Consider the following 20,939-nt stretch of genomic DNA (forward strand, 5'->3'; position numbering starts at 1 on the left):
GCTCGTAGTAGATGCGTTGTAGCAATAGCTACTTAGTGGGGCTGTATTTGTAAGATATGAGAACTACCGGCAGGGTATGTGGATTTTTAGCCAGTTGCGTGGCGTTCAGTGCTGATTCTCAGTGCTCCAGAAGGTATCTCGTAACAGCAGGGGGGGGAGATGGCCGCTGGGGGCTCGTTTTGTGTCGGTGGGGGTGAAATGCAGCACCCTTAGTCGGGTTACCTCGTAGGGTTGTGGGTCGCAGGCCCGGAAAGACCACCTACTAGTGGTGTCCAGTCCCAGGGGACATCGGAGGAGATGGTGCGTGATCGTTTGTCGATACCACGGCGTGTCTAGGTGGTCGGCGGGCCGGGCGGGGGTTGGGAGTGAGCAGCTGCTGTTCTTACAGGGGATGGGTGTATCTATATTTATAGCGACCCCCGGCTGGGGGGGGGAGGGTCCGCTATCTCGGCCGCAGGCTCCCCTGGTTCTGTTCTGCGGCGGTGGTAGGCTTTGGTTAACTGCGGGAAGGATCACCGGCCGGGAATCACCACGAGGGGGGCCGGTTGTATGGATATAGCAGTAGCAGCAGCGTGAGTAGAGATCAGCGAGCCTCTGATTAAAGTGTTAGGAGCCTCTGAATAGTTGGGGGGGGGGGGGGGGGGAGAGTCGTGGCAGTTGCGGGTGGCCAGGTTTCAGGTTGATTATGATGCGTAAACGGGCCCCGGCGGGCCGCCACCGGATATAGGTTCTGGGGCGTGTGGGGGGGCAGACCACGAGCCGCAGCGAGGTCTAGTGTCTCTCACGGTTCCGTGCTCCAGGGTGCACAGGACGGGGAGCAGGGTAATTTAATTTATTTATATTGCCAGCCGGAAGATGGCCGCCGGCTGGCAGATGGAGCTGTCCTGTCCCACGGCTCCTTACAGCGTTTACGGCCGCTGGTGCGGGGGGCCAGCGTCGCGGGACCGACAGAAGCACAGAGCCGTGTCCGAGCACCCTAAGAAAGCTCCCCAGCGTCAGCCCCAGTGTTAAACTGCTCAGCGGCGCCAATCGCAATATGGCCGCCGCCACCCACTGCAGCACTCACCCTGTGCAGCCTCAGCAGTCCTCGGTCCCCGGGCGGCCTCCCGACCGGCCGGGTGATGACCCCTGTCACAGAGGGCGACGTCCAAGAGGGGGGAGGCTGTCCGCGGTGCAGGATGGGCCGTCCCGGGTCCAGCTGGCCGATCGCTCCCGCGGCCTGACCCCGCAATCGAGGCCCCGGTCTGAGGCCCGCCGCTAGGCCGTGTCTCGTGGGAGCTCCGGGAGCCGCTTCCCTGGTCCACGGCTGCAGCAGACGGCTGAGGTAAGGGGAGAGGGAGGGATGAGGCCCGATGCCGCGCTGATGTGCGGGTGGGGGACTTACCCGCCGCTCTGAGCCGTCTCCGCTTCCAGCTGCAGACGGCCTCGGTAGCCGCTGCAGGGTCACAGGACGGGGCCGCCGGTCTCAGGGATACCTCCCTCCGGCAGTCTGATGTGTATACTCGTCCTCCTGGCCTCCTCAAACGACGGCGCCGGTCCGCCTTACTTCCGGTGGGGCGAGAGGTCGCACCACAGACCCCGGCTTCTTGGGGAGGGGAAGGCCGCAACCTGCAAGAGCCCTGATAAGGGCGCCCCGGCTCCGCAACCGACTCCCTCCTGTGCTAGTTGATGTAGAGGGCAGGTGCACACAGTAAGGAGAGTGTGGTGACCTGCGAGGTGGTATATTTAGTTATTTGGAGTCCAGAACCGGCAGGAGCTCTCACAGTTCACCTCCTCTCAGCTTGCTAGCCAGGCCACGCCCCACAGTGACGTCATTTTATTTGTGCTAAGAACCAGAAATGACTGTGGTATGTGAGGTTAAACTTTTCATTAAAAACTTAAAGGGGAAGAGTCTTCCTGTTTTTCTGTAACATTTTCTCATTAATTCCCCGCTACTTGATTATCCTTTTTTTTCACATTTCACTTTACATTGAGAACAAATGGAAAAAAATGTATGTCAAATTATTTGTTACACTAAATTAAAGTGATTCACAAACAATAACAAGTATTAAAAAAATATTTTTGTCTTTTAGATTAATTTTTAAGAATTCAAGAGTTTCTTTACAAACTACCTACTTACAGGAATTGGAATGGAAGTGCCCATTGTTTAGTGGATGTTATCTATCCCTTTATCTACTAGCTCAGTTTGGCCTCAGAAGTTGTTGGGAAGGAGAGAGAAGAAAAAAGGAAACACAGGGGAGGGGGTGGGGGCACATACATAATGTACCAACTCAGGTCAACATTTTTTGGCAATTATTTTGTACACTGTTAAACCATGTACACATCCCCCGTAGGCATCAATACAACTGCAAAGCTACTGTATGCAGCATATGTGCACAGGCAGAAGTGGGGTCCAAAAACATAGGTGTGTTAACTGGATCACAGCAACATGGGTGTGTTAAATGGATCACAGCAACTTCTAAAAACTGGTTAAAAAAGCCTATCCTAAAAAGCAATATCAGAGAACAAGCACAATAAGTACAAAAGTGCTTATATTAGGAAATTCATAAAAAATAATAAAAGCTGTTTTCACAGTAGCCACCAGACAATAAGGATTGATTAATTTAAAGAGAGTTGATTCTAGTAATGCCATTATGCACAGTGGAGTGGGGTGGGGGAAGGGAATAGATAGTAGACTACAAATGAAATTAAGCAGTGGGTATACAATTACAAAATTACTGATAATTTCCTTTCATGGAGTTTTAATATATACTTTAGATGTTTACTTTGTTTTTAAGCCTACAATATTTCCTTTCCATTGCAGTGTAGCTGTACAACGCTGCAGGCAAAAACATTTCTGATCAATAATGTGTTCAGGAGTATAATGCTGTATTTGATGATTAAAAATAGAGGAAAATCCTGATTTGTGAAACATTATTGACAAAGTGAAGCTGACATGCATTCAATGGTATCATTTGAAATTCAATAAATGTATTAGTACACCTGTTATACATATAAATATACTTTGATACTGAGTGGCTTAAAAACATCTCAGATAAAACTGCATTAATATAGCCATGACATTGGGACTTATAGGGATGTTAGTAAATTTGATTTGTCTACTTTGATTATTAATAACCTTGTAGTGACTGTCTGTGGAACATATACTTTCCTTGCTAAATTTATAATTTTAAGGTGAGTAATTTACTAATCCCTCTAGACATCTAAGGAACATTCCCCATGCACTCTGTGACAGAGATACAGTATATTATAGTTTATTGAGCATCTGCAGATTGAATCACCATTTATACCATCTGCTCAATTCCTATCACATACCCCTTACTGCCACTAGTGTAGATTTCTTTAACTAAGTGTTTGCTATAATAAAAACAATGATATGCAGTAGTGCTGTAACGGATAGTAAAATTGGTAGTGTGTGCCAGTGTTTTTAATAGTACAGAAACATAACAGAGACAGCACAGCAGATGTAGCACCTAAATAAGCTTAAACATTTAATTGAATAACATACATACAGGCTGATTTAGGCTCTAAATTTGCACTACATAATAGCAACAAATCAAGCATTCCCTTTTATCCTGTAACTTGCATGCGACAGATGAAAGCTAATTGCTGATTGACTGCAGTGGAGCTAATTTTTCAGGGAGATTATGGTTGGTAGTAGAATACACTGCGTGAAGCGAGATGTGGCATTGAGGTAGTGTGTCTTACTCTGCCCAAAGGGCTTGTGTAACTCCACCTATGGGTGTATCTATTACCACCCAGGTGTGTGTCCTGTAGTGTTATTTTCCCCTGAGCCCCCACCCTCCATATCTCTACCTTTATCTCCCATAAAAGTGTTATTTCCATCTGATCACCTACTCTTCAGGTCTTTGCCTCTCTTCCCCCCAATAGCAATGTCATCAGCCCCTGAGCCTCCACTCTCTATGTCTCTGCCTCCTACCCATAGCTAGCAGTGTAATCAGCCCCTTGGGCCCAACTCTACCTGCTTCAGCCTTCCCCTGCCACCCATAGCAGTGTATAATAACCTGAGCCCCCACTCTCTCCATCTCTGCCTCTGCCCAATAGCAGTGTCATCAGCCCCTAAGCCTCCACTCTCCATGGGGTCTATTTACTAAAGCCCAGTACTCACGGGCCGATCAAGGAGAGATGCGTGCTGAGCGAACCGCTCAGCACACATCTCTCCTGCCGCTCAGCACAGCGCGATCTGTGCTGAGCGTGCGGGGGGAGACGGGGGGGCCGCTCACTTCACCCAGCGGGTGAAGTGAGCGACCCGCTAGATTGGCCTGCATGCAGGCCAATCTAGCAGCGGCGATAGCGATGTGCGGGGCCGCGCATCGCTATCGCCGAAGGGGCTACACACGGAGCGATCCTGCCGATATTCTAAGCAATCTAGTCAGATTGCTTAGAATATCGCTCCGTGAGTACCCCCCTTAAGGCCTGTATGGAGATAAAGTAGACGGAGATAAAGTACCTGCCAATCAGCTCCTAAATGTCATTTTTCAAACCCATACTGTAACATGGCAGTTAGACACTGATTGGCTGGTACTTTATCTCCATCCACTTTATCTCCATCCAAGGCTTAATAAATAGACCCCAGTGTCTCTGCTTTCCCCTGCCTCCCCTTAGCAGTGTATAATAACCTGAACCCCCACTCTTCATATCTCTCTGACTCCCCTCCCCCGCACCACTCATCCAGCTCTCCCCTATTAGCTGTGTCCCATGCTGTCAGTGTGTGGTTGGAGTAGGTCCTGCTGCTGTTGCTCTGTGTGCAGCTCAACCTCAGGCAGGAAGGGAAAGTAAACACACTTTCTCTCTAATTTGAGCCAGAGCAGAGCACGAAGACTGTCATGTGGGGCAGCCTCTGTTCTGACATCTCCTTAGATCACTCCGCCACTGCATCTGGGTGAAATCCTCTCAGCCAGGCCACAACCCCATCCCATTCGGGGTACAACCCCATCAATCCGGATTGCTTACGGGGTAGTGCGGAATCCAGGGTTACTGTTAAACTTTGAGGCCTAGAAAGCAAGACTAAGAGGGTGGTACAGTCCCTGACACAGTGGTTGCTGTCATACATTTTAATGGTGTTTTCTCTACTGTTCATGTGAAGATCTCTCAGAAAATGGTCCTGGTGCCATATTCCCAGTGATTTCTGCAGCACTCAGCAGAGGGTAAATGTAGATGTATGCTGTGTAAGATATGGATAGTGGAAGTTGCATCATTGCCATCCACTTGTTATATGGGAAGTGTTTGTTATACATTAAGTGCCTCTGCAGCCATTGTTTAGCATGACTGCATCTAGTAAAGACACACTGCTGCAGCTCTCCAGAATCTACTTTACTGTTGGAAAATTTGTGTACATGCTTAAGGATGTAACATAGTTTCTATACACACCAGTGGATGCCTTACTTTTACAAGCAGTACAGTCACTTAACCAGTGTGGTGGTTTTACTTAAGATAAAACACATATAGCTATACTCACTGTTATACTCACTCATACAGTAGATGGAGATCAGCAGGTATTATATAGCTCTCCAGCTGGTGAGTGTATGTAGGTAAGGGGTAGCGGTGCAGGGTGCTGGAAAATGTGGATAAGCAGGGAATTTCAAGTCTCCATGGTGCTCTACTACTCTCTACCACTGTGGCCCTACTCACAGTCCTAAAATCGCAGCACTCAGAATAGTCTTGGTGGCCATCTTGGTACAGGGAATGACGCTTCCTTAAGGAGTAGCAACATGGAGTCTGTGCACTCCATCTTCAACCTTTCATGGAGTCAAGAGTCTGGATGTGTTGGCACAAAGAGCCACAGTTTTTTTGCACCAAGCTATCATAATGGCATGGCTCAGATTCAAGAAGGAATGGTACTGATACTGCTGTGCCGAGCTTTCAGACAAAAGAAAAAAGGTACAGGCATATAGTATAGCCTACAAAACCTAACTGGTACTAAAACTGTTCACAAAGCAGATACTTTTAGTTTATTTGGAGGGGGAGGACTAGAAAGATCCAGACACTAATAAATACTTTGATGAGATACACTTTTCAGTGAAAAATGTTATAATGGAAAGACATGCTTTTAACACTGCTATGCATAGCCCTTCTGAGAGAATCCAGTCAGATTGAAATTACTAACAAAAACAAAAGTGATTACGGTGCATCAGCAAGTAAGCTCACAGGGTCAGGATTGTGTTTGGGACTTATAATGATACGCACATTTACTACTTAAAAAGGAATTAACACTGGGCACTGCTATACGCATCTGTATGCTACATAAAAGTGCAATGGCGTTTAAAAGAGTATGAGATATGTGACCACCAACAGCACATGCAACAGGAAACATGCTTTGTGAATGCCAGCCGTTTCCATTTCTATGAACACCACAAAATATCCTTCTTTCAATAAATGCTGCAATGCTTGTGACAAAATTATGTTGCACACCGGTGCAGGTCCAAGCCTAAAGATGAGGACAGACAACCTTGCACTGCACATTCTAGGATCATTACTCACCAAGTTCACACTGTGGACGCTCCTCCAGAAAACACCACAGACACTGGTCTCCACTGTGAGAGTATTAACCTCAGGGCCAAAGACAGTAAAATATTTACCACCATAATAGTAAGGAGATAAATGATGCTATCAAAATAAAAATTGAAGTGTAACGTTATTTCACAGGCTTCCTTCAGTGCATTAACCCCAAAACACCTACTGGGCTGTATGTTATGTCGCTCTAGTTCAGCAGGATTTTGGCCGAACTCAGATGTTTCTTTAAAGGGGCAATCACTTGCCCATATTGACTGTTCTCACACTGTAGGGTATATTTACTAAAGTGTGGGTTTTTAGAAGTGGAGATGTTGCCCATAGCAATCAATCAGATTCTACTTATCATTTATCCAGATAATAGCTAAACTCTGGTTGCTATGGGCAACATTTCCACTTCTAAAAACCTGCACATTAGTAACACCCTGTGGGGCAGATGTATTAAACCTGGAGATGGCATAAGGAAGTGATAAACCAGTGATAAGTGCTGGTGATAAAACTCACCAGCCAGTCAGCTCCTAACTGTCAATTTGCATATTGGAGCTGATTGGCTGGTGAGTTTATCACCTGCACTTATCACTGGTTTATCACTTCCTTATGCTTTCTCCAGGTTAATACATCTGCCCCTTTGAAACTTATTGCTTATGGTGGTCAGGTAATCAAGATCATGGGCATGGCCACTCTTCAATCAACAAAATTCCTGCTGGATATTAATATAGTGGACAGTAATTTCAAACCACTCCTACTGTAGGTTTGCCGGATAGCATAAAACTGTGGTAATTAACTTTAAGTGATGACATGTATGTCATTCAACAGAATGTTCAAGAGTTGAAAGACTTTGCTGATCTGTTCAATTGTAAAACCATTGGGATACTCCCAGTTGCCTATCAATGCATTTAGACAAGACTGTTTCTCCCACAGTATGTGCTCCCAGACATGTGCCTCTGGCCATAAAGTACAAAGTGAAAATGAAGTTAAATCAGATGGCAGCATGAAGCGTCAAGTGGTAGACGTCACCCTGTGGTTGATGGCTATGGTTGCTGCAATAGAAAAATGTGGTTCAGTAAACATCTGAATTGACCCAGTGCATCTGAACAAAGCTCTGATGATACCACAACATCACCTTAGGACGACGGAGCAAGAAATAACTAATATGCCAAATGCAAAGATATTTACAACTCTGGGGGCCAAATGTGGATTTTGGCAGATCACAATGGACAATAAATCATCCATGCGCAGTCTCACTATGTTGATGGCACCTGTTGGCAGGTATGTCTTTCTCTGAATGTCCTATGACATATGCACTATCAGAGAAGTATTCCAACATTACATAAAGCATCATGTCCTTCGCACAGATAAGTCTGCAGCGCTTTTTGGGCATGAACATCTATTTTTCAAAACTTCTGGCACACTACATTGAGATCAGTGCTCCCTCTGCCAGTTTTTGCAAAACAACATTGACTGGTATTGGACTGCCATGCTGCTCTTATTTCTTGCTTCAAGGCTATGCTCACTTTCAGCCTGGTGATCCAATTATTATTACTGCTTTGATCTCTGCTAATGTTTCCCAATTGTCAAATGTTTCACAGTTTCAAATATGGGTGTCCAGTGCTGTTTGAAACAGACCACAACCCTTGATTACAATTTTTGGCAAACCCCTGCATACTTCCTCAGCACAAAGTCAATGTTTCATGTTCATGCTCCAAAGGCAGTGAAGGAAAGGATCTCCTTGTTGCTGACATCTTATCACGTGCTTATCTCCTGGACTCAGGTGTCTCTGATGCTGATGATGTTGATGATGAGCTAATATCATTAGACTTCATGTCCTCTCCTCGAGGTGCATGAAGGAACTCCGTGATGTGACATTCAGGGATGACCTATGCCAACAGTTGTCTCATATTGTCCTGCATATATGGCCTTTTTCCTCCACAGAACTGTCTCATGACCTCAAGTCTTTCTTTGCCTTTCACAATAGATTATCCCTTTCAGAGGGCTTCCTTCTGTTTGATGAGCATTCTTTGACTTTCACAATAGATTATCCTTTTCAGAGGGCTTCCGTCTGTTTGATGAGCATTTCATGATATTTTCTGCTCTTCAAGTTTTCTATGCTCAGCAGGCACACCAGAGGCACCCTGGGCATAAGGCATCTATATGTCAGGCTAAAGATGACTTATTTTGGCCCTCTATGGCTGCTGACATTAACGCGTTCTGTTGCTCCATATCTTCCACTTAGGATGGGGCAATATGCAATTGTTATTCTGGTGCTGGGTTACCATTCTTTTTTCATGCTGATCATACCCAAATATGCAGGATTTGGGCATGTGCTAAACCTGTCTAAGTGAGCAAAATTTGTGAAAAGCATGACTTTTCGCACATTTATTTGCTCGGCCCTTCCTGTATAATGAGTGCCTGAGGTATTCGTGCCCTGGCGGAGCAACAGTTGAATTGAGATTCGTTTCAATCCTGAAAACCAACTTTCCTGACCTGGAAGAACTTCTCTTAACAATTGTAAGTACATCTGGAACAGATTCAGACTTAATATATTAACACATAATGTATTATGAGTGGGGTGATGTTTTCTTAAGCACATCAGAGTTCTTTTCTGTTATCTCATTGAAAAGATTTTTGATTCTGAAATGGATAATATGATCAATTCCTTTTAGTGTAGATACATGAGTATACAGCAGTGGTTTTCAAACTTTTTTTAGTCATGGTGGCCTAGTGTATAAGAATTTTTTCACGGAACCCCAAGGCTAAAAGTATTTTTTTGAGAAATTTAGAAAAACAGATTAAATTAAGTAAATTGTGTTTATATGCCTTCTTTAGGTTCAGTTATGTGGTGAGAGATTCACTTCTGTTTGTCCACATATTTTATGACTGGCAGCCACAAGCAGTGGTTTTGTCTATTACATTGACCATCCATAATTTGAATTGGTCCTAGACCACCAACCCAGTGCACCCCTGCCAGTACCCCGAGGTACCCCATGGCGCCTAAGCAGACAGTATGAGAACCACTGGGATACAGTATACTGTAGTATAAGCATATTTACATATACTGTACATAGTTTTTATGACTATTACAATAGACATTTTAATATTGGTTTCAGCTTCAAATTCATGATTCCTGGTCCTCCAATTACTACCTTATCATCAGTCTTCAGGGTTCCCTATTTAATTGCAGGATTCTTCTAATTTCATGTTTCTTCCTAAATGTAAAAATGCATATAATTACCCCTAGATGAAAGGACCTTTTACTTAGAACAATTGATACTCTCTCTGAAAATGAACACAGCACATCATGTAAAATGATCTACAAATACATAAACTGAGAATCGTAGTGCTACAAAGAAAAAAAATAAGAAATTAACTTATAAATCACGATAATTAAAATACAATGAGATAAATCCATGGATTTTGTTAATGAATGCCCCATTGCAAGGCCATATAATCAAGCAGTTGGAATGAGATCAGCACTTTTTATGATTTGAAGTCCTCGCTGATAAGTTGACGGAAACTATCTTTTAAATCACAGAAATAAAACTAAAATTAAAGTCATCTATTTTGTAGCCGTATAAACAGACGGAATACAATTAGCCTCTCTTCAATTTGCACCCCGTTTGAAGTGTTATATATCAGCCCAGAACAAGATAGAGGCTTTTCTTTGTGCTTGCAATTACCCGGTATCCCGTGAGAGAGTCTAACGATATGGATTGGCTGTCACCTAGAATGTGTACAGTGTACTGACAAGGGAATTTGTTTTCATCTCATATAGCGAGCATTCAAAATAGCGCAGCTTTCTATCTCACCACGCAACACTTTCAATTTGTTTTCTAACTATTATTTTGATTTATTGGTTTTGCATAACATTAAACCCACCCAATTTACTTTTCTCTACGTTCAGAATTTGACACTTAGGCAGATGGAGTCACTGCTCTTAATTAATACATTGCACATAGCATAAGGCGTAAGGTCTGGCAAGCACCAGTCATCAGCTTGATAATGATCTAAACCAGGTTTATTAACAACTAATGAAAGTATTTCAGATCAAAGTTGGTGAAAATAAAGAGTTCTGTTACACTAGTACCATATCTTTAGTTTGCTCATCTTGGCAAAAGCAGTTAGCAGTAGTGTAACTATTAATGTCTGGACATCATAGCAAAAATCTGATGAGACTGCAGATGTCTGCTCCAAAACCCATCAGTATGGTATCGTCCTAATTCTGTTAATAGAAGACATACACTTATTTCTCAAATATATATGCACTTTATGCAGTCATTTCATTCTCATTATACATTATTCAAAACAGCAGTTGCATGGCCTTGTTAGGCTTGATTTAAATTAATTATTTCCCCACTAGTGCATACCCTTAATATATCCTAAAAAGAGTGTTGCTTACACAAAATGGGGGGGCCTCACACAAAAAGGGTGCTTTGGGCAGTTCTGGGCAGTGTATGGATGTATCAAGTGGGGCCAAGGATGTAACTATAGTGGGTGCAGGTAGTGCTCTAAGGGAGCTCACCTCTACTGCACCAAACTCAAACCACATTGACATCAGTAGTAGCAAATTTTGGATGGGGCAAACCCTGTTATTTTTGATACTACTGAAGGTGGTCTTCAACCACTGACTTATGCTCTGAGCAACTCCACCTCCCACTAATCCCAGCTTCCAGCCTTTAGGGTGCGAGCATGATGTCATGATGTTGTATTAAGCAAACACTACGAATAGGAATGGACAGAATCAAAGCGGCCATGCTATTAATGACAGTCATGGTCCTGGACAGAAAAGTAAACCGTTGAAGTATGTATGTCATCATGGTTGGCATGAGGTATTGGTGGATCCATGGGGGTGAGGAGGAAATGGGGCAATGTAATAGGTAAATGATATTTGCCAGGCTAGAGTATCAGCAAGGAGCATGGTAAACAGTATTCTGCCAATGTGAAGTGGGTACACTGTGTGGCACAATGTCAAATGGAGCATTACAATGTGGCATAATGGGAGATGGGGCACTACAATGTGGCATAATATGAACTGAGAGCACTGTGTGGCATAATTTGAACTGTGAGCACCTTGTAGCTTAATATGAATTGGGGGCACTACAATGTTACAAAATGTGAACTTGCAGCACTACAAATTGGCATGTGTAAAAATCTGCTAGAACTGCTCAGGGCTAGTTCTGCAGACTGTACACAGGGAAGCTGGGGGAAAAAGTGACAGCTAGATTGAGGTACCTCATAGAGAGAGAGAGTCAGAACCCATGCTCTCCAAGGAAATGTACTTGAAATGAGTACTACCTTAAATAAAAGAAAAGAAGGGACCAGGTGCCTGTGTGCAGATCCCAGAGAGGGGATTACTGTGTGAAAGGGGTAGTTAGAGGCTAGAGCAGAACACATCCGAGGCTCAGGAGTGAGGTGTCGTGCCAGCACTGTCTCCAGTGTGTGGAAACATGTGTAGAGAGTGGTGACAGGTCGGCATCCCGGCTCGGAAGTGTTGAGGTGCAGCATCTTGTGAAAGGGAACCCCGCTGATGAAAGGTAAAAAGTGCAGCCAAGTGGGTGGATCCTACAGCAGTACTCCATCTTTCACCCCTGCATGATGTTTGGGTGTGCCAGCAGCTTCACTAAGGAGAGGGGCCAGTACTGAAAGAGAGAAACATCACCCAGAATGCCACATGAAAGGGCATATGACTGGCAGCTGTGGAGATTGGAGAGCGAGAGCCTATTGTAGACGTGGGGCTCTGGAAGTAACAGTAAGGCATCTCATACACAGGGAGAAGAGAATGTTAAGACTTAGATATCGACAGGCGGCAAGGGAAGAGATCACTAATTAACTTACCATACGTTATTAGGTGCCAGGATTTTATTAAAGAAAGTCATCTCAATAACAGTTCTTACAGACCATTACAGCTCTTCAATCTAAACCCCTTCTTATAAAGTTTCTGTAGACTACTAAATTGAGAGAGGTGGGGAGGAACCTGTCCCTGCTAGTGATCTACAGACATTAAGTTGCAGACAAAATTACAGGATGAGCTAGCTCAGAGCTGAAAATATTAAAGCATCAAACCACTGTCAGAGAAGGAGAGAAATTATTCAAAGTAGAGGCTTATATTTATGGAGTTATAGCAAAAGCACATTTATCAACTGGAAAAGTTAACTCAGTGGATTTGCCTACAGATGTGTCCTCCGTCATTGTTGCTGTAGTCACATTAAACTGGCCTTCTAGTTTAACCTATTCCTGAGCGACTAACGCCGAATGTGTTTGTGTGTCTTTTTTCCCTGAAAATGCATCTTATTCAGATTGCTATATGAATAGGATGCACAAACAGTCAACAGGTATAAAAGAAAAAATGATACAATCCTTGTGCGCACAATTGGGCAGCTCCAACCAGCCCTGAGATAGAGGATCACACCCTAGATCCCAAACGATTTACACAAACACAGATTATCTCTGGCTAATTAGTGCGCCCAGATAAATGAAATAACAAAATGAGAGAAATGAATGTACTCCCCTGATGGGTAAGATTCTGGAGGTGTTCTACTTGTTTCTTAGGATGATGTAGAACATAAAGGAAACAAAGAAAACAAAGAGAGTCCTTGTGTAATACTGTTGGGTAAGATTGCACTTATATAAAGTGGTGAGATGGCACTTCAATGATGATGATATATTTCGGGGTCACATACCCCTACACCAAATCACTCACAATCAGAGGTTAAATACAGGCTTCTCATAAAGTTAGCAGAAAACCGTCACCATGTAGATTCAGGGGAAGCCCCCTTCAAATTAAAACTCACAGAATTAAAACTTGTGTTCACGCTCATAGAACAAACAGTCACATGGATCCAACACCGAATATAGGAACCAGGGGATACCCCCTGTCACCAAAACACTCACAGACTAAAACTTGTATAGATGCATGGTAGATGGGTCTTTTTCCTTTTCCTTTTTAATCCACATTCATCTCTCAGACCTCAGTTCTCAGGAAAAGATAAGTAAGTGAACCAATCTTTTCACTCATAAAAAAACACTTTATTAAAACAACTTTAAAAAACTGTAAGGAGCATACCCGGTTTGGAGATAGCCCGAGGAAAAGATGATAACTTTGAAACAAAACGGGGCCCCGTTTATTTCGATCCCGGAATTCTCTCCTCACCAGATAGCGTCCCCACCGTAACACAGGTACCCCCACCTACGCGTTTCGATCCTCTGGGGATCTTTGTCAAGGTGTATGGGGTAACCTGTGATATGTGCAATATATATACCCATTATAATTATCAAACATTATTCAGATGTGAGCAATTACCAAACATAACCCCCTCCTCTGTATATCAGAGAATAAATTCCCTTCAACATAGAGTTCCTGTATTAAATAATACATAGTCCCGGTCGTTAGGGCAATCCGTTGCCTCTCTCAATATGGCTGCCAGCTCGCTTCCGTCCGAAATGAGAGGACGTCCGTCCTACTTCCATCAGGGCTCCGTCACGTCCTGCTTCAGTATTACTGCGGGATTCTGTCTCTCGCGAGTGTTGTGTTTATCCCACTTCCGCCGGATGTTCATGCCGTGGTCTTCTCTCCCCAGTTTCGATAGCTACCTTCCTCCGGCCGCCGGAAGTGTGTACCATCAACAAGCTCCCACAGTATCTCGATCCTCTTAGAATAGTTCTGCTCAGAATGTGAATCCCAAGGATAATTTAAATGCTTCTATGGTTCGTAACCATGGTGACCCGTGAGGTTGATAGGTATTTTAGAAAAAAAAGAGTATATGTAACCTCCACAGAATCCTTAGTTATATCCAAAACAATACAAATGTAAATAAATAACTAAAAAAAGAATAAAACAGATAAGTGATGTAAGGTTTTTTCAAAGAAACCATTGTAATTCGAAATCACTGTTAAGACCAGATGGAAGTAAAGTTTTATACTTATATATATAAGTCATTACCATTTTAGCAAGTATGCCTAAAATATCTTTTGATCTTTCAGTGGTCTTAACTAATTTCAAACCATAAAAATGTTTAACTTCATGTAGGGAACATTTATGTTTCTCTTTAAAATGACTCGACAATGAATGACTGTCCACACCTTTTTTAATGTTTCTACAATGCTCGGCTAAACGAACCTTTAGCGGTCTTGTCGTACGACCAATATAAAATTTATTACAACTACATTCTACCGCGTAGATGACATTGGCCGTATTGCAAGTTATGAACTCTTCTATTTTGTGTTCAAGCCCATTTATAATAACTTTATCTATTTTGGAGGTAGTCAATCCATTAATGTTCCTGCAACTAATACAGGAACTGCACCTGTAGAAACCTTTGGATCGGTTATAACTAAAACGTTCTTCTTTTTTTGGGTGCATGCTCCTTACCAATTGATTTTTTATGTTCTTGGCCTTTCTATATATATGTATAGGCTTCGCAGGTAATAAACTTCCTATGACGGGGTCTCTTTGTAGAATACACCAGTTTTTTTCTAAAGGCTTTTTCTATATCTTTGTGCTGAGAATTAAAATTGGTGATGAATGCCCATTGGAACCTATCATCATTCCCTTGATTTTTCTTACTCTGTAGCAGATCTTTCCGGTCAGTATGTTGTGCACTCACAAGACTATTATCAACCTTATCCTGATTATATCCACAGGCCATGAAAGAATCCTTCATTTTCTGTGCTTGTTCTTCAAAAACAGATTCCTGTATTAGTTGCAGGAACATTAATGGATTGACTACCTCCAAAATAGATAAAGTTATTATAAATGGGCTTGAACACAAAATAGAAGAGTTCATAACTTGCAATACGGCCAATGTCATCTACGCGGTAGAATGTAGTTGTAATAAATTTTATATTGGTCGTACGACAAGACCGCTAAAGGTTCGTTTAGCCGAGCATTGTAGAAACATTCAAAAAGGTGTGGAAAGTCATTCATTGTCGAGTCATTTTAAAGAGAAACATAAATGTTCCCTACATAAAGTAAAAAATTTTTATGGTTTGAAATTAGTTAAGACCACTGAAAGATCAAAAGATATTTTAGGCATACTTGCTAAAATGGAAATGACATATATATAAGTATAAAACTTTACTTCCATCTGGTCTTAACAGTGATTTCGAATTACAATGGTTTCTTTGAAAAAACCTTACATCACTTATCTGTTTTATTCTTTTTTTAGTTATTTATTTACATTTGTATTGTTTTGGATATAACTAAGGATTCTGTGGAGGTTACATATACTCTTTTTTTTTTTTTCTAAGATACCTATCAACCTCACGGGTCACCATGGTTACGAACCATAGAAGCCTTTAAAATTATCCTTGGGATTCACATTCTGAGCGGAACTATTCTAAGAGGATCGAGATACTGTGGGAGCTGGTTGATGGTACACACTTCCGGCCACCGGAGGAAGTTAGCTATCGAGACCGGGGAGTGAAGACCACGGCATGAACATCTGGCGGAAGTGGGATAAACACAACACTCGCGAGAGACAGAATCCTGCAGTAATACAAAAGCAGGACGTGACGGAGCCCTGACGGAAGTAGGACGGACGTCATCTCATTTCGGATGGAAGCGAGCGGGCAGCCATATTGAGAGAGGCAACGGATTGCCCTAACGACCGGGACTATGTATTATTTAATACAGGAACTCTATGTTGAAGGGAATTTATTCTCTGATATACAGAGGAGGGAGTTATGTTTGGTAATTGCTCACATCTGAATAATGTTTGTTAATTATAATGGGTATATATATTGCACATATCACAGGTTACCCCATACACCTTGACAAAGATCCCCAGAGGATCGAAACGCGTAGGTGGGGGTACCTGTGTTACGGTGGGGACGCTATCTGGTGAGGAGAGAATTCCGGGATCAAAATAAACGGGGCCCCGTTTTGTTTCAAAGTTATCATCTTTTCCTCGGGCTATCTCCAAACCGGGTATGCTCATTGCAGTTTTTTAAAGTTGTTTTAATAAAGTGTTTTTTTATGAGTGAAAAGATTGGTTCACTTACTTATATTTTCCTGAGGACTGAGGTCTGAAAGATGAATGTGGATTAAAAAGGAAAAGGAAAAAGACCCATCTACCATGCATCTATACAAGTTTTAGTCTGTGAGTGTTTTGGTGACAGGGGGTATCCCCTGGTTCCTATATTCGGTGTTGGATCCACGTGACTGTTTGTTCTATGAGCGTGAACACAAGTTTTAATTCTGTGAGTTTTAATTTGAAGGAGGCTTCCCCTGAATCTACATGGTGACGGTTTTCTGCTAACTTTATGAGAAGCCTGTATTTAACCTCTGATTGTGAGTTATTTGGTGTAGGGGTATGTGACCCCAAAATATATCATCATCATTGAAGTGCCATCTCACCACTTTATGTGCAATCTTACCCAACAGTATTACACAAGGACTCTCTTTGTTTTCTTTGTTTCCTTTATGTTCTACATCATCCTAAGAAACAAGTGGAACACCTCCAGAATCTTACCCATCAGGGGAGTACATTCATTTCTCTCATTTTGTTATTTTATTTATCTTGGCGCACTAATTAGCCAGAGATAATCTGTGTTTGTGTAAGTCAACAGGTACAGTTGCTGTTGCACACAGAATATACCAGGGCCGTCACTAGGGGTGTGCAGAGTGTGCTCCGCACATAGCGCTGCAGGGTAGGGGGCACCACTTGTCAATTTATCAATTATCAAATTACTTTCACTTGCAGATTCCCCCCTTTTACAAGGCCAGCATATCCTGACCGCCCCTGTCTCCCACCCCCCACCCCTTTTGTCACTAATACCTATACAGCAAATCTCATAGTTTTCATGCAGCATTAAGTGGCTCGGTGGGTGGGGTGTTTGGCTGGGATGCAGCAGGTTGTGGGTTTGAGTCCTAGGCGTGGCAGTATATTGAGGGGTATTGTGGCTGAACGGCAGCGAGTATTCGTGTTGAGCACATGAATGTGGTATAAAGGGGATTTGTGTCCAAATCCATTTTCTTGCAGTGTTCCATAAATTATGTGTGTGTATAAAATAAATCTAATGGGCTTTCTCTATGATCAATTTTGTCATGCCCCGTCCCTGCGAGGCATGCTCTTTATGTCCTTATTGGAAAAACTGGAAGGGGCGCCGATTCTCTTTCTGGCACAGGGCACCAAAAAGTCTAGTTACGGTTTTGGAATATACACATGCCACATATAATTTTAGTCAATGTAATCTGCTTGTGCATCTTATTTGCACAGCAAGCAATGCAAATAAGATGCATTTTTGGGGATAAAAGACGCCCTGCACTGGCTGAGTCGCACAGGAGCTGGTGGCTCTCATGCACCTGTGCCACGACTTCTAACATACAGAGGCTAGACCAGGAAGGAAAGTTTGTCTTGAAGATGGATTTATGTGATCTGTGCCACTAGCCATGGCAAACGTGAATGACATTTGCGATTTGCATGCCGCAAGAGTGCGTGTGCACTGTACACACACCAGTGATCCATAGGAGTGCGTGTGCACTGTACACACACCAGTGATCTATATGCTTCACGAATGGATGGCATGCAGGCGTGGCAATTTGCAATCGTGATACAGCCGCACGTGTGACCCATTCATGGCAATGACCAGCAAGAACACATCTGCACAGTATGTCAGACTGGACTGTGTGCCAAAGCACAAAAAAAGTTTGTATCACACTAAGTAGTAGCTGCATATAAGTCAAAACAGCTATAAGTCTCACAAAAGTTATTATATGTCCCTATTAAATGCAGAAATAAAAGAGGATTGCAACCGCTACAGTATATGCACCATCAGAAAGAGATAAATGGCCATAATCCACTATAGAGAATGTTGTTAGTTTAGAAGAAAATATTTGAGAGTTAGAGCATGATGTCAGGGTAAAGAAACATTTTTGGTGAAATGTGTAAGGGGTTTTGTCACTTTGAAGTTGTACAAATGCTAAATGCTAATGAGATAATTCATTGAGGTGAAAGCTTACTAGTGCACTATATTGAGGCTAAATTTCAAATATAATTCTTTGAGACTTAAGGGCCCTACACACTATGCGATCCGCCGCCGAGCTGCCCGACGGCGTATACGGCCGACGGGCGACCCTATCGCCTGTGTATTTTAGCTAGGGTATTCAGACGCTCCTTCAGCATGGCCCTGCAGTCTGCAAAACCTATGGCGTCGCTCGCTCCATAGCTGAGGGCTGCCACGAGGCCGGGGGTCACGGACGGCAGCCATTTTGTCAGTTTGCTATGCGTCAGTCGAGTCGGTGTATCGTTATGTACATAGAGTTCGCTTATCCCTATCGCCCCTGTGTATTTTAGTTATGGTATTGAGACACTCCTTCAGCACTGCCCTGCAGCCTGCAAAACCTATGCAGTCGCTGACTCCATAGCTGAGGGCTTCCACGAGGCAAGGGGTGACGGGTGGTAGCCATTTCAATCAAGTCTGGCCTGCTACAGTATTGTAAATGTACCGTACGGTGCATAGAACCTTATCCTTGTAGCCACTGTGTATTTTACAGTAGATACGCTCCTGCAGCTTTACCCCGATTTATGTAGAACTTGTGTGCACTTTGCCCTGCTTAACTGTATGTAAAACTTGTGTACAATAGATACAAAAATAAAAAATTAATAAAGTGTCAGGAAAAAATTAACATGCATTCGCACTTTGGGAATCAAACCCGGAACACTAAGCATGGGAAGCGGCACACTTCACTACTCGGACACGTCGCCGCATGACAGATACATAAGCCCATTGGTTTTGATTATGTGGTAATGGCTATGGGATTTGGACGCTCACATATCCATAACATCAATAGACCATACTGTACCTGTAACACGTCCGTTTGCGTCTGTATACACTACTGTTTTTATTTGTTGATTTGTCTGCGGGACTTGGACGCTCACATATTCCTAATGTCAATGGACTATACTGTGGCTTTATCATGTTCGTTTACGTCTGTATACTGTACTACTGTATTGCGTCTGTACACTGTAATATACTGTATGACATACAGTACTGTAGCATATTGTAGCGTAATGAGACGCACCAGGAAAGTAGTTCTTACGTTGTAGTTCGGTATTGTATTTTAATGGAGACCACACGCATTCGCAATGGTGATTTTAAAAAGCGACATCTGGTGGTGATTTTAAAAAGCGACATCTGGTGGATGATCACAGGTATTACACTTAAAGGTAACGCCAAACGCTCTGTGCGCCTCCCTACAACTAGGTGCGCCTTCCTACAACTAGACAGGCTTCCTTGCACCCAGGCACGCTGCATATGCCCGATCGTAACTATTGCCTCAGCCAGCCAAGATAACGGAGGCTCCATCTGTATGCAGCCAGATCTGCATTCATCTCCTCATATACTGAGGGCCCCGGTCAAGGCCACCTAGCATGTGTGAGGTTGCCTCCTAATGCATCCGCAATTAGATTGTGGATGCATCGGAACTAAGTTTAAACCCTGGTGGAGCAACCTGGGAGCTTTCAGGTGGCATTCCGCCATCTTTTTTTTAGAGCAGCTGCATCTGATTTCACGCACCCGCCCCGAAAGTGGCTCTGGCCTGCCCCCTTTCAGGATACCCTTCCCCCAATGCCACAATGGCGCCCCCACCCTATGGCCACCACTGCCAGTCACACTGCAGCTGCATCCTTCGTGGTTGTGGCCACAATGTGTAAGGTCGACCACCTGGATGTGGTCGCAGCATGCGAATGCGCAGCTACGTTCAGGTCAGAATAACCCCCAGAGTTACCACACTCTTAAGAAACAGTAAATTAAAGCTTTATCAGAAAAACTATCTTCTGCTTAATTGGAGCTGAAAGAAAAACAACTTGTTACTATTTTTCACTAGCAGTTGACAACAATTAAACTTTTCACATTAACATAGATTGTACAGTACTCTGCAATTTATATACTGTAATAGGCCCTACACACTGGGCGATATTGCTGAAAGATATGAACGATCTCATTCATTAATGAACAAGATACCGTTCATATCTTTCAGTGTGGAGGCACCAGCGAAGAACGACGCGCGGACTCACACTCGTTTATCGTTGGTGCCCCATCGCTTGTGCATGCAGGCCAATATGGATGATCTCGTCCATATTTGCCTGCACTGCTATGGTGACGCCGCCGGGTTGCCCGTGGTAGCCCTCAGCTATGGATCGAGCGACGGCATAGGTTTTGCAAGCTGCAGGGCAATGCTGAAGAAGCGTCTGAATACCCTAGCTAAAATACACAGGGTTGATAGGGATAGGCAGTACAGATGGTGTAATAGTTAGCATTACTGTCTTGCAGCACTGAGGTCACGGGTTAGATTCCTACCATGGCCCTAACTGTGCCAAGTTTGTATATTCTCCTCGTACTTGCGTGGGTTTCCTCAAGGTTCTCCGGTTTCCTTCCACAATCCAAAAATATACTGGTAGGTTAATTGGCTC

The 20,939-nt window shown here is 43.3% G+C and overlaps 1 long non-coding RNA gene across 1 annotated transcript in view; it reads right to left on the reverse strand.

Moving 5' to 3' along the window:
* The window catches only part of LOC134944830 (uncharacterized), a 147,688-nt gene that overhangs the window by 77,876 nt on the left and 48,873 nt on the right, over nucleotides 1-20,939 (reverse strand). Inside the window, exon 2 of the long non-coding RNA XR_010181963.1 lies at nucleotides 9,675-9,737. This is a non-coding gene — a long non-coding RNA (uncharacterized LOC134944830). The remainder of the gene's footprint in view (nucleotides 1-9,674; nucleotides 9,738-20,939) is intronic.

This window comes from Pseudophryne corroboree, chromosome 7, assembly GCF_028390025.1.
Source record: "Pseudophryne corroboree isolate aPseCor3 chromosome 7, aPseCor3.hap2, whole genome shotgun sequence".
Lineage (NCBI taxonomy): Eukaryota > Metazoa > Chordata > Amphibia > Anura > Myobatrachidae > Pseudophryne > Pseudophryne corroboree.